Source organism: Terrapene carolina, unplaced genomic scaffold, assembly GCF_002925995.2.
Source record: "Terrapene carolina triunguis isolate 2854851 unplaced genomic scaffold, T_m_triunguis-2.0 Scaffold96, whole genome shotgun sequence".
NCBI lineage: Eukaryota > Metazoa > Chordata > Testudines > Emydidae > Terrapene > Terrapene triunguis.
In genome coordinates, this window is record NW_020664447.1 from 19,692,818 (window position 1) to 19,707,631 (window position 14,814).

Sequence of the window (14,814 nt, forward strand, 5' to 3'; positions counted from 1 at the left end):
AGCTGGGGGGAGGAGGACAGATGTGATTGTGTATAAATCAAAATCAATCAATCATAAATGAAGGTAACCCTAGGGACATCTTTTGTGGCCAAAGGCAAAAGTCAGATACATGACAAGAACGATTTGATTAAAGATCACAATGCCCTAATTTACCCATGAAAGCTCAAATTCTTTGTTAAAGTCAATCAGCTGTTTGGAAGGGATCTAATGCCCACTTCCCCCTGTATTTTCCTTTCAAAAAGAAAGTTAATGTCCTTAAAAATGTTTTTTTTAGTATTAAAGATGCAGTATTAAAGGTATTAATACTAAGCAAAACATTAAATGTTAAGACAGCTCCCCTTAGTTTCTGACACTACGACAACACCTTTCCGCCTTCATAAACCACTTCCCCAGATCTCCCTAGTCAGTACCAGGAGAGACTGCAGAGTAGGTGAAAGATAACCTTTTTCCAGTTTCCCTGGTGAACATTACGCCAGAGAAGAGACTGAGGAGGATGTGACCTTACGTTATCTCGGTTAGCACCCACTTTTATAATTACTCACCCTTTGTTCCAGAGGCAGGTGCAGATGGAAGAGTATACAAAACATCCGGAATCGAGATGAATAATAATAATAATAAATCTGCAAAGCAAGGGTCAATTCCACAGCTCATCAGCCGCCCAGACAGGATCACCTGAAGTTACCAGCTAATCTTCCCACCTCCTGTTACATTTGACCAGGAGTGAGGTGCTGCAGATCAGGGAAATAATATTAATGTAACCGTTATTATGCCAATTTGTGGGTGGCCCAGCTCTGGATTCCATCCATACAGCAAAAGGAAGCCAAAGCAAACCGAACCAACAGAAGAAGAAAACACCCTGTAATGTTTCCCCCCAGAGGAGAAATACTAACAAAGAAGTGGAAGCACTCTCCACCTGCTTTCCCCAAAAGTACGTTGCGGCCATAGATTATCTGAGACATAACAATAGCCTTCACAATTGATAACGTCAAGCATGCAAGTAATTCATTTCACACTCACTCCCAATCAAGTAGAAGCAGGATGAGTCACTGAGGAATACTCAGCAGCATTGTAGCTGGTAGCTGCTGAACAAGGGGCTCAGTTCCCATTCTTTGTATTGGAAATGTTCTGAATATGCAACCTTTCATGGGGAGTGCTTGTGCGGGACAGGAAGCCAGTTTTTGACCTACGTATGGTCCATATAATTAAGTGCCACCTGTCAGGCAATATACAAATCATGTGCATTGGACTTTATTATCTGTACGTCATTCTCTCTTTGGCCACTAGATGGAGCTTTAAACCTTAAATCTCAGTTCTCTCCCACACACTTCCCTGTTAGGCGTAAATCTGGGGGTGAAATCTTGACTCCATGGAAGTCAATGAGAGTTTTGCCATTTCACCCATATTTTTTAAATACTATATTATGTTACTGAGATGGAGCTGTTTCCTGTTATCCTGGTTATAAGGTTAGCAAAAGAAAATAAATAAAAATATATGTAGTAAAACTATATTATCCCCACACCTCTCTGGGCCCCCAAATTAAAATCAATTCTCTAATATTGTGCCTTAAATGATATTTCAAAAAGCTACAGGAAATGGAGAATAAAGCTGTGTGAGGCCTCGATCATCTGTGGAGGAACTCTATGCTCTACCATTCAAATCTCCACACCTGTTCTTGAAACAGCCTCCTTCTTCCCCTATACCAAATGCCACCTCACTCTCCTCCTTTGAGTCCCTCCTAAAAATTCACTTATTTCAGCCTGAGGTTCACTACTAAACTGTGGCACAAGCAGTTGGGTCACTATTATTACTATGTTTTCTGTGTTCTGCCTATTTAATATCTAGGAGTCTAGTCTCTGCAGAAAGCAGCTTCCATTTTGTGAAGTGGAGCAGATGCAGCATGTTACAGAGCAGACACAAACACTGTGCTCTCTCATGGAGTCCTTACATTTGTGTTTTCTTATTTAGTTAACCTGAAATAATATGATTGCTCTTTGTATATGGAAAAACACCACTAATTAGGGGTAATGTTGCTTTTTTTATTTTATCTGTGCTTTACTGTTTATTTGAGGTTTGGGGTTTCTTTGTTATACTTTGCTAATTTTCTTTTGTTCATGTTTATTTCACTTTTAAATAATTATAAGGGGTGTCTACAGTGTAAGATAGGTACCCATAGGATTTTATAACCCTAACTAACAAATAAATGTTTTTTCCCAACCACAAGATACGTTTAAAAATACAAATAAATATAAAAGACAGACAATCCCCTCTGAAACTACACAGTGCCCGCCAACTCAAATAATGCAATGTGTATATCTTTTGTTACTTTCCTATCTCCATTCCTCTGTCTGTACACTTCCAGCACCATCCTACAAACCCTTACTCAAGGGAATAACTTTACTCAGAAAAGAAGTCTTATTTAGTTCAATTAAACTACTTATGTGCATAAAATTATTTACATGAATATAGTTTTGCAGGATCATGCCCTTATGCCTCTAATTTACATGTTTAATTTTACTACTGTGAATAGTTCACAGAAGTATAATTGCATAAGTGTTTGAATCATCTGGGCCTTAGATTCTATGGTTGGCACAGCATGAATCTTGTCTTCTTATATTTAACCCAGATTTTCAAAAGTGACCAGTGATGTGGGGTGCCTCAATTTTTGGGTGCTTAACTTGAAAAGGAGCTGAACTTTCAGTGCCTGGGTACTCAGTAATTTCTGATAATCATTCATCTCCTGCAAGATATCTCCAGCTGGGCACCCAAAAACTCAGACACCCCAAATCACTAGTCTTTTTTGAAAATATTGGCCTGTAAAGCACTTTACAGCACTATGGAAATAATAAATAGTAACAAGAAGTAGGAGAGGCTCATTTTCTTCTCTACTGATTCTGCAACATTATTACATTACTACTACAAAGGCAGTTCACTGCTCAGCAGCCCTGGGCCCCACAGCAGTTGTGCATGTTACTCACCCTGGCTACATGTGCATACTTCAAGGAATAGAGCACCTATCACATAAAGAGGGTATGCACTGAAATGAATCGGAGAGAGTGTTTTTCAGCCATTTGGTATGCATTTCAATAAACTGGAATGAAATAATAATGATATTAATTTGGCATTTTCCACCTGAGGAGCTCAAAACGCTTTTCAAACATTAATGAATCAATGCTCACAACTCACCTATGAATTCAGTAAGTATTAATATCCCCATTTAAAGATCAGGAAACTGAGGCACAAGGAAATAAAGGAATTTGCCCAAAGTCACATTCCAAGTCAGTGTTACAGCTGACTAAAAGCCATTATCATTCAACAGCTGTTAAGAGGCCTGTGTGAAATTAGTTTATTAATTATTAATTACTACTATTATTATTATTTTTATTATTATTTAGGCTGGAATTTAAGTATCCAACTCCCACTGAAATTCAGTTCCAATGGGAGCTGGGGCATTTGATTCCCTTAGGATGGTTTGAAAATCTCAGTGATAATGTATATTGGCCAATCTGGCTCCATCATGAGATCTTTAATGACCTGAAAATAAAAAAAAGCAATCCTACAAGAAGTAAAAATGTGGACAAATTGCTAAGGAGTACAAAAGAATAGCACAAGCATGTAGGAACAAAATCAGAAAAGCTAAGGGTATGTCTTCACTAGCAACGTTAAAGAGCTGCCGCGGCAGCACTTTAACATGGCTGTGTAGTCGCGGCACCAGCGCTATAAAAACCCACCTCCACGAGGGGAGTAGCTCCCAGTGCTGGTGCATTGTCTACACTGGCACTTTACAGCACTGAAACTTGCAGTGCTCAGGAGGGTGTTCTTTCACAACCCTGAGCGAGAAAGTTGCAGCGCTGTAAAGTGCCAGTGTAGACAAGCCATAAGGCACAAAATGAGTTATGCCTAGCAAGGACATAAAAGACAATAAGAGGTTCTTTAAATACATTAGGAGCAAGAGAAAGATAAAAGAAAGTGTAGGTCCTTTACTTAGCAGGGAAGGAGAGCTAATAACTGATGATATCAAGAAAACTGAGATGTTTAATGCCTATTTTGCTTCAGTTTCACTACAAAAGTTAATGGTGACCAGATATGCCACATAATTAATTTTAACGAGGAGGAAAGAATGCAAGCCAAAATAGGGAAAGAACAGATGAAAGACTATTTAGATAAGTTAGATATATTCAAGTCAGCTGGTCTTGATGAAATTCATCAAAGGGTACTTAAAGAACTAGCTGAAGCAATTTGGAACTGTTAGCAATTATCTTGAAGAACCCATGGAGGATGGGTGAAGTCCCAGATGACTGGAGAAGGGCAAACATAGTACCTTCATTAAAAAAGGAAATAAAAAGGATGCAGAGAATTATAGATCAGTCAGCCTAACTTCAGTACCTGGAAAGATACAGGAACAAACTATTAAACGACCAATTTGTAAGAAGTTGCAGGATAATAGGATTATAAGGAATAGCCAGCACGGATTTGTCAAAAAAAAAAAAATCATGCCAATCCAACATAATTTTCTTCTTTGACAGGGTTACTGGCCTAGTGGATGGAGGGAACTAGTAGACTTGATATATCTTGATTTTAGAAAGACTTTTGACATAGTCTCACATGACACTCTCATAAGCAAAGTAGTGAAATGTGGTCTAGATTAAATTACTATAAAGTGGGTGTACAACTGGTTGAAAGACTGTACTCAAAGAGTAGTTATCAATGGCTTGCTGTCAAACTGTGAGGGAGTATCTAGTGGGGTCCCACAGGGGTCAGTTCTGGGTCCGGTACTAGTCAATATATTTATCAATGACTTGGATAATGGAGTGGAGATTATATTTATAAAATTTGCAGAAGACATTGAGCTGGGAGGGAAGCACCTGGAGAACAGGATTAGAATTCAAAATGACTTTGACAAATTGGATGATTGATCTGAATTTAACAAGATATAATTCAATAAAAACAAGTGCAAAATACTAGGCTTAGGAAAGAAAAATCAAATGAACAACTACAAAATGGGGAATCCCGGACAGGTGTTTGTTTAACCTGCTCTTAAAAATCACCAATGATGGAGATTCCACAATCTACCTAGGCAATTTATTCCAGTACTTAACCACCCTGACAGGAAGTTTTTCCTAATGTCCAGCCTAAACAGCTCTTGCTGCAATTTAAGCCCTTTGCTTCTTGTCCTATCCTCAGAGGTTACAGAGAACAATTTTTCTCCCTCCTCCTTGTAACAACCTTTTATGTACTTGAAAACTGTTGTCATGTCCCCTCTTGGTCTTCTCTTCTCCAGACTAAACAAACCCATTTTTTCAATCTTCCCTCATAGGTCATATTTTCTAGACCTTTAATCATTTTTGTTGCTCTTCTCTGGACTTTCTCCAATTTGTACACATCTTTCCTGAAATGTGGCACCTAGAACAGGACACAATACTCCAGTTGAGGCCTAATCAACACAGAGTAGAGCGGAATAATTACTTCTCATGTTTTGCTTACAGCACTCCTGCTAATACATCCCAGAATGATTTTTTTTTTTGCAACTGTGTTACGCTGTGCACTCATATTTAGCTTGTGATCCACTATAACCCCCCAGATCCCTTTCTGCAGTATTCCTTCCTAGGCAGTCATTTCCCATTTTGTATGTGTGCAACTGATTGTTCCTTCTTAAGAAGTACTTTGCATTTGTCCTTATTGAATTTCATCCTATTTGCTTCAGACCATTTCTCTAGTTTGTTCAGATCATTTTGAATTTTAATCCTATCCTCCAAAGCAGCTTGGTATCATCCGCAAATGTTATAAGTGTACTCTCTATGCCATTATCTAAATCATTGATGAAGATATTGAACAGTACCGGACCCAGAACGGATCCCAGCAGAACCCCACTTGATATGCCCTTCCAGTTTGACTGTGAACCACTGATAACTACTCTCTGGGAACAGATTTCCAACCAGTTTTGAACCCACCTTATAGTAGCTCCTTCTAGATTGCATTTCCCTAGTTTGTTTATGAGAAGATCATGCAAGACAGTATCAAAAGCCTGTATCCTGCTCAGTGGTCGAACAACTTTAACTAACTCAAAAGGAGAGTTGTGTCTAGTAACTTGGGATTTATATTTCACAAATGGAAAGGAACAAAAGGTTACAGGATTAAAAAAAAAAAATCTGTATCTCCTTTGGTTTCCTTTGGCAACTCTCCAATAAGCTTAGGAGAGGACACATTTCTGCCGAACATGTAGTCCAGGTAAGGAAGCCTTGTCTATTGCTTATACGTTATTGTATAACATGTCTGACCAAATATGGTCGGTCCTGATCCTCCTCAGAAGGAATTCTGTGATTAACTTCAGTGGGAACAGGATAAGGAAGATGTTACCAAGGTCACAGAAAGCCATGATGAAAATAAGGAAGGAAATGAGGGAAGGACAGAAGTGAAGCTGTAATACACAATATTATACTGCTATTCTGGAATGCTGGATGCCATAATAAATAACCGTAGCAGCCCAGCACAAGTTAGAACAGCCTACACAATTACTCTACCTTATTCTGGGGATTACTCTAATCCCCAGCTGTATCCAGAATCCAGGACGCACAAAGGTGGCATAAATTCCTTCTGGGCTGTGGATAAGCTCATAATTAGATTCCAGGGATTTTGCTTCATGTTCCAGATGATGGAACCCTAATAGGAGACACAACTGTCCTCATATAAACACTTTCAAGATGTCACAACTGTGGGATTCCCTGCTGAACTAAAACCACAAAATAGCAAGATAAAAATAAATTAAATATCAAGAGTCCCAAATGGGCAAAATATGACCAGCCTCCTCATGTACTATACATCTTTAATCCCTCTGTTATAAAATTGCTGTACTAAAAGTAGGCCAATTCATTAGAGAAAGAGATGGTATTGCAATTTGTTGTTACATCTATTTAAAAAAAAATCAATACAATTATAGAACTTATTTCAAACATCTTTGACAATTCTGTTACATAATAGATTCTTAATCATTGCAGGCAGTGAACACATTCCTAAGGGAATTACTTCCCTTATGATTGACTTGATATTCCTGTGGTCAAATATTGTCTGCCATTTTTTCTATAGGCCTGATCTGAAGCCCAATGAAGTTAGTGTGAGAACTTCCATTGGATTCAAAAGCCTAACTGCATTTTCTTCATAAGGACAATAATTGTTCCATGTTTTGTTAAAGCTGATTCCTTGTGCAGCCATAATGCCCTGGAGTTATGTCTCAAAAGTCCATGGGAAGTTTGCGTATATAAAGTCATAGAATCATAGAAGATTAGGGTTGGAAGAGACCTTAGGAGATCAGCTAGTCCAATCCGAGGGTGCTAAAGGAGTTGGCGGATGTGATTGCAGACAGTAGCGTAGCTAGTGGGGTGCAGGGGAAGCAGCCACTTCCCCCGCCTTTCCAAAAGCAGCCAGAGGAGCGGGGGGAGGGGGTGGCGTGGCATGTGGCCTGCAGCGCAGCCCAGCAGCCGCGGCTGGAGGAGCGAGGGGGGGGGGGGGCATGCGGCCTGTAGCGCAGCCCAGCAGCCGCAGCCAGAGCAGCGAGGGGGGGCGCAGGCTGCCGCCGCCACTGAGCTCCTCGTGCTTGTCCCGGGCCAGGTAGCAGGTGAGGAAGAAGGCACAGGCGATGCTGAAGAGGGGGCTGAGGCAGTGGGACAGTCCCAGCAGGGTGCGCAGCGCCGAGGGGCCCCGCCAGCCGCTCTCGCCCTGCTGGCCCCAGGGACTGCTCCGGACATAGGAGAGCAGGAGCGAGAGGACAAAGGCGGCCAGGGCGCCCAGGCTAAGCAGAGCCCTGGGGGAGGCGGCGGGGAGCAGCAGCAGGGAGAGGAAGCCCCTGGGGGGGTCCTGCCTCAAGGGGGTCACGCAGCTCTTCACATAGCCGTTCCACAGGCTCTCCGGGCCGCTCCCAGGGCGGGCAAGGGGGGCAGCCACCCCGCCGCCGTCTTGCGGCAGCTGCTGGGGGAGTTTGCTAGGTCCATGCTGGGGGGCGGCGGCGGCTTCTCTCTCTTCCCTCATGGTGGTCTGGGGAGAGCATGGGTCTAGTCAGCTCCTCCTCTTCCTGCCCACCGCTTCCCCCTCTCAGTTGCCCACCTCCGCAGCGCGGCCAGCAGCCGAGGCCGGAGGAGCGAGGGGGGGCGCAGGCTGGCGGCCTGCAGCGCGGCCGGCAGCCATGGGGAGGTGGCGGGCGTGGCCGGAGGAGCGGGGGGCGCAGCACGGCGACCGGCAGCCGTGGCCGGAGGAGCAAGGGGGGGAGGTACGGGGGTGGCACCGCAGGGCTGGAGGAGCCATGGGGGGGGAGGGGCGGTGCTGCCGGAGGAGGAGCCAAGGGGGCGTGGCCAGAGGAGGAGCCAAGGGGGGCGCCTTTTTTATGTTTGCTCCCCCTCCTCTTAGAAGCTGGCTACGCCACTGATTGCAGAGCCTTTGGCCATTATCTTTGAAAACTCATGGCGATCGGGGGAGGTCCCGGATGTCTGGAAAAAGGCTAATGTAGTGCCCATCTTTAAAAAAGGGAAGAAGGAGGATCCGGGGAACTACAGGCCAGTCAGCCTCACCTCAATCCCTGGAAAAATCATGGAGCAGGTCCTCAAGGAATCAATTCTGAAGCACTTAGAGGAGAGGAAAGTGATCAGGAACAGTCAGCATGGATTCACCAAGGGCAAGTCATGTCTGACTAACCTAATTGCCTTCTATGAGGAGATAACTGGCTCTGTGGATGAGGGGAAAGCAGTGGATGTGTTATTCCTTGACTTTAGCAAAACTTTTGATACGGTCTCCCACAGTATTCTTGTCACCAAGTTAAAAAAGTATGGGCTGGATGAATGAACTGTAAGGTGGATAGAAAGCTGGCTAGATCGTCGGGCTCAACGGGTAGTGATCAACGGCTCCATTTCTAGTTGGCAGCCGGTTTCAAGCGGAGTGCCCCAAGGGTCGGTCCTGGGTACAGTTTTGTTCAATAGCTTCATTAATGATCTGGAGGATGGCGTGGACTGCACTCTCAGCAAGTTTGCAGATGACACTAAACTGGGAGGAGTGGTAGATACGCTGGAGGGTAGGGATAGGATACAGAGGGACCTAGACAAATTAGAGGATTGGGCCAAAAGAAACCTGATGATGTTCAACAAGGACAATTGCAGAGTCCTGCACTTAGGATGGAAGAATCCCATGCACTGTTACAGACTAGGGACCGAATGGCTAGGTAGCAGTTCTGCAGACAAGGACCTAGGGGTTACAGTGGACGAGAAGCTGGATATGAGTCAACAGTGTGCCCTTGTTGCCAAGCAGGCTAACGGCATTTTGGGCTGTATAAGTAGGGGCATTGCCAGCAGATCGAGGGACGTGATCATTTCCCTCTATTCGACATTGGTGAGGCCTCATTTGGAGTACTGTGTCCAGTTTTGGGCCCCACACTACAAGAAGGATGTGGAAAAATTGGAAAGAGTCCAGTGGAGGGCAACAAAAATGATTAGGGGGCTGGAGCACATGACTTACGAGGAGAGGCTGAGGGAACTGGGATTGTTTAGTCTCCAGAAGAGAAGAATGAGGAGGGATTTGATAGCTGCTTTCAACTACCTGAAAGGGGGTTCCAAAGAGGATGGATCTAGACTGTTCTCAGTGGTACCTGATGACAGAACAAGGAGTAATGGTCTCAAGTTGCAGTTGGGGAGGTTTAGGTTGGATATTAGGAAAAACTTTTTCACTAGGAGGGTGGTGAAGCACTGGAATGGGTTACCTAGGGAGGTGGTGGAATCTCCTTCCTTAAAGGTTTTTAAGGTCAGGCTTGACAAAGCCCTGGCTGGGATGATTTAGTTGGGAATTGGTCCTGCTTTGAGCAGGAGGTTGGACTAGATGACCTCCTGAGGTCCCTTCCAATCCTGATATTCTATGATTCCATGATCCCCTGCTCAAAGCAGGACCAACACCAACTAAATCATCCCAGCCAGGGCTTTGTCAAGACAGGCCTTAAAAACCTCTAAGAATGGAGATTCCTCCACCTCCCTAGGTAACCCATTCCAGTGCTTCACCACCCTCCTAGTGAAATAGTTTTTTATAATATCCAACCTAGACCTCCCCAACTGCAACTCCTTGTTCTGTCATCTGTCACCACTGAGAACAGCCTAGCTCCATCCTCTTTGGAACCCCCCTTCAGGTGGTTGAAGGCTGCTATCAAATTCCCCCTCACTCTTCTCTTCTGCAGACTAAATAAGCCCAGTTCCCTCAGCCTCTCCTCATAAGTCATGTGCCCCAGCCCCCTAATCATTTTCATTGCCCTTCGCTGGACTCTCTCCAATTTGTCCACATTCTTTCTGTAGTGGGGGGCCCAAAACTGGACGCAATACTCCAGGTGTGTCTTCACCAGTGCCGAATAGAGCGAAACAATCACTTCCCTCGATCTGCTGGCAATGCTCCTACTAATGCTCCTACTAAGTCCCAACTACTTCCTTGCAGGATCATTAATAATGCTTATGGTTTTTGCCATTTATTTTCTCAAAAGTTCAAGGAGGAAATTTTCTTTTTTTATATACATATAAAACTGGTAAAATGAAAGGGGTAATTTTCAGCATTGAAATATTTATCAGAAAATCTAAACCCATCTCATCCCATCCAATTCTTTTCTTTTCTTTTCTTTTCTTTTTCTCTTGAGGGTCAATTTCTATTTACATAAATGTTGGAAAGTTTTAACTTAACCAAGTATATTGACACACCTGATTTAATAGTTATTTATACTACATTAATTCAACATTATATTTGAATACTTAGAGGCATAAAAGAGTCTAGTAGTTTAAAGCTATGGCATCCAAAGGTATTGTAATTCAGCCACATTTTATATATACATTATTTTATATTACTCTTGTGTTTATACTGCCGAATTTATACTTTAATACATGTATGGGCAGTATGTAGCTTTGGCCACAATAATTTTGATTTTCCTGAATTATGTGTATTGAAATTCTTTGCATTATTGTTTGTTTTAAACCAACCAAAAAACAAATAAAAAAGGATAAAGATAACTCATTGGGCCAGCTCCTCAGTTGGTTAAATCATTATAGCTCCACTGAATTGGGTGGATTTTATACCAGTTGAGTATCTGACCTGGTGAATGATCACTATTTTCAGTAAGCACGTACAGCCAGATTCTGACTGCATACCAGTGTAAATCTGGAGTAACGTCATTGCCTTCACTTTCTGTCTGTCCACTCATCTATCTCCCAAGGATTTGTATTCAAAATCCTGAGCAGCTTCAAACAACCTCCATTTTTAAAAGTCAATCCACCACAAAATGTTTCCTCCTAAATGCAGCATTCTTCCTCCCAAAAGATACTCGTTTGTAGACACATAGGCCTGGTCTACACCTAAGACATAGGTGAACTTAGCTAAATTGCTCAGGGCTGTGAAATATTTCATGCCCTGTGAGATGTAGTTAGGTCAACCTAACCCACACTGTAGGTACAGTCTGTCTACCTAGCTGCTGCCATCGCTGTAGCAATTGTCTATACTACAGCGCTACAGCTACAGCTGCTGTAGTGCTTGCAATGTAGACATGCCCACAGGCCAATAGGCATTAAAATATTATGATATTGAAGTCCGGCATCTTGTTGTAGTAGTAGGATTTTATGTTTGTATTTTGTATAATTTAAAATAAAAAAATAAAGAATAATAAGATAATAATGTAACATGTATTAAATGTATTAATGTATGATTTAACCATATCCTGCCAGCCACTCTTTTTGAATAACAGAAAGGAATGGCCTAATGTGCCATTGGTAGAAATGAATCAGCCAGAATCTGTTTCTGGGCTGATTTCAAGGCAGTAACAGACCTTTTAGGGTCACCACTTTGTTGTAGGTTTAGCATTTTAAAATAAGTAAAAGAATGCAACGATGGGTTTTCTTTTGCATTGCAACTTGATGTTACTGTTCAAAATGTTCTGTGTAAATCAGTTCTGTTTTGTGTGTAAATGAGGAATGTGTGTGTTAAGAAATAAGTGTGAAGGCCATCACCGGACCAGATGTTCTAGGGAGGAACCGAAGACAGACGCAAGGGAACCAGGAGGCTGCCACACACCCCTATTGAAATGTCAGAATAGGGTAAATTGATGACTCTAAAAATGAAACAGGCACCTATCAATGGGAACAAGATTGCTGCAATCAAAACCAGCATAGGATAGCTCCCTAAAACACTTAATAAAAAAACAAAATAAAAAGTAAAAAGGACAATTTAAAAAAACAAGCACTCGTCAAACAACAATTGATTATAGCATGATGGTGCAAAACTCATTGGTCCCAATGAAGGAAAATCACTATATAAACAGGGTGCCTTGCCCTGAAACTTTGGGTTCGTCCTGCCAAGACTTCCCCGGAGCATTGTGTCGTGACCTACAGAACCCGGTTCCTACCTACCCGTGATCAACCTAGCTGGCCACTAGATTGATCCAGACTCTGGACTGGTAACTATACCATCGACTGGTGGGACAGTGTGTGTGTGTGTGTGTGGTGTGTGATTGAATGTATATGCTAATTGTTGTATGTTCAATAAACGTGGCGTATTGCCTTTCCGCCTGAAAAAGATCCCGTGTGCTTCTTATAAGCATAACATTGTGACCCTACATTTTTATAAACACAAGCTTTATAACAATGGTAGGGGAGATTCCCAGCACTCGTTTTTATTCTTCTACTGCTTGGGTGATTTGGGGTGAGAGGGAAGTGAAAAAATAAAACATCTCTAAAAGTGATCTAATATAGCATTCTTATGCCATAAAAGTCATGCTCTAAAGTTAGTTATCCTGAGCCCCTCATGGCATAGCACCAATGACTGAGAGTTTCTCCTTCCAATAGTATGAAGCTCCTGTTTGTTGTCCTGTGACGGCATTTGGATAATAGATTTAGATAGTGTAATATTCTTAAATATAGAAAAGCTGTCACTGGCCTGGGCTGGGCCCCTCTCCAAATTTTGTAATATTTGTGATCCACACATTGTGGCTTGTGCCTATCCTAGTATTTTCCTACAGAAATTCTGGTAAATTAAAAAAATAACCCCTCAGGATTGTAGAATAGATTGAAACGTGACCTCTGCTTTGCAAGGAAATAGTCTCCTCCCTTTTGTGTTCTGTTCCCGTGGTGTTTGCCCTAGGTATTTAACAACTGGATTTTGTTGGTAAACTTCCTTGTCAGTGAGCTTTGGGTTACATGTGATCTTCTAGCTTGAACTAGGGATTAATGACCCCAGGCGCTGTTTACCCAACATCTTTGTGAAAAACATGCAGCAATTTTCTAACTGTCCAGAAGTGAGGGACTCCACGTTGTTGTCTGCTAAGTCAAAGGCATTTTTCTGCAGAACATTCTATGTGCTTTGCATTGTTAGTGGCTATATACAGGGTTTGCTGTTTGGTTCGATGGCTCTCAGCACCCTCACTATACAAATTATTCCAGCACCCTTTGGGAATTCCATAAATTTAGGACTTCAGAAGGAAAAATATAGACAATAGCCCTTTTGCACCTGCCAATTCCATGTTGTGACAACTTTGGATCTTAATTATAATAACTAAAACCAATATAATTCTTTGCATTTTCAAAGCAATGCACAAACATTAACTAATTAATCCTCACAACACCCTCTGAGATAGGGGAGTATTATTATCGCCCTTTTTCAAATGGAGAATCATAGAAATGTAGCGGTGAAAGGGATCTTAGAGGTCATTTAGTCTAGTCCCCTGTGCTGATGCAGGACTAATTACACCTAGACCATCCCTGACAGGTTCAACCTGTTCTTAAAAACCTCCAATGGTGGGAATTCCACAACCTCCCTTAGAAGCCTATTCCAGTATTTAACTAGCCTTATAGTTAGAAAGTTTTTCCTAATATCTAACCTAAATCTCCTTTGCTGCAGATTAAGCCTATTGCTTTTTCTCCTACCTTCAGAGGACACAGAGAGCAATTGATCTTTGTAAAACTGCCCTGTTCATAACAGCCCCTAACTTATTTAAAGATTGTTATCAGGTCTTTCCTCTGTCTTCTTTTCTCAAGACTAAACATGCCCAGTGTTTTTAACCTTTTTTCATAGGCCAGGTTTTGTAAACCTTTTATCATTCTGTTGTTCTCCTCTGGACTCTCTCCAATTGTCCACATCTCTCCTAAAGTGTGGCACCCAGAACTGGACACAATACTCTTGCTGAGGCCTCATCAGTGCCGAGCAGAATGGGACAATTACCTCCCAGGTTTTAGATATGACACTCCTGTTAATGCGCCCCAGAATGATATTAGCCTTTTTCCACAGAAACTGAGATACAGTGAAATAAAGTGGCTTGCCCAAGAAAGCTGGGACTAGAATTCAGGAGTTCCTGGGTCTCAGTCCTATGCTCAATGCATGAGATCAGGCTGCCTTACCTCAGAGGATAAAGTGGTATAAAGGAAGCCATAAAGTTAACTGAGACCCATACTTGTTTTATATTATTACTATTACACATTGCCCCTTATCATTTATATTATGTCATAATCCATTTCAGGGACAAGATAGCGTTCACAAAGAGGTTAGAGAGCTGTAAATGATTACTGAATTCTAGTAAATGTCATTGTGTCAAAAATGTCAATGTAATGCACATGTGGGAGGTTTGTATAATGATTATTCACTTACTGACATCACTTTTGGTTTTGATATTACAAGAAGGACTCTATGTCTGAAATGAGCAAGTCCTTTATGAAAAGGTCCTGAACAAATACAAGTTTCAAGAGGTATTCTGATGTCAGATTTGCCAGCAATGTCATTTAGGATTTCAGTGTCATTTAGGATTTACACTGATTAGCATGTATTACACAT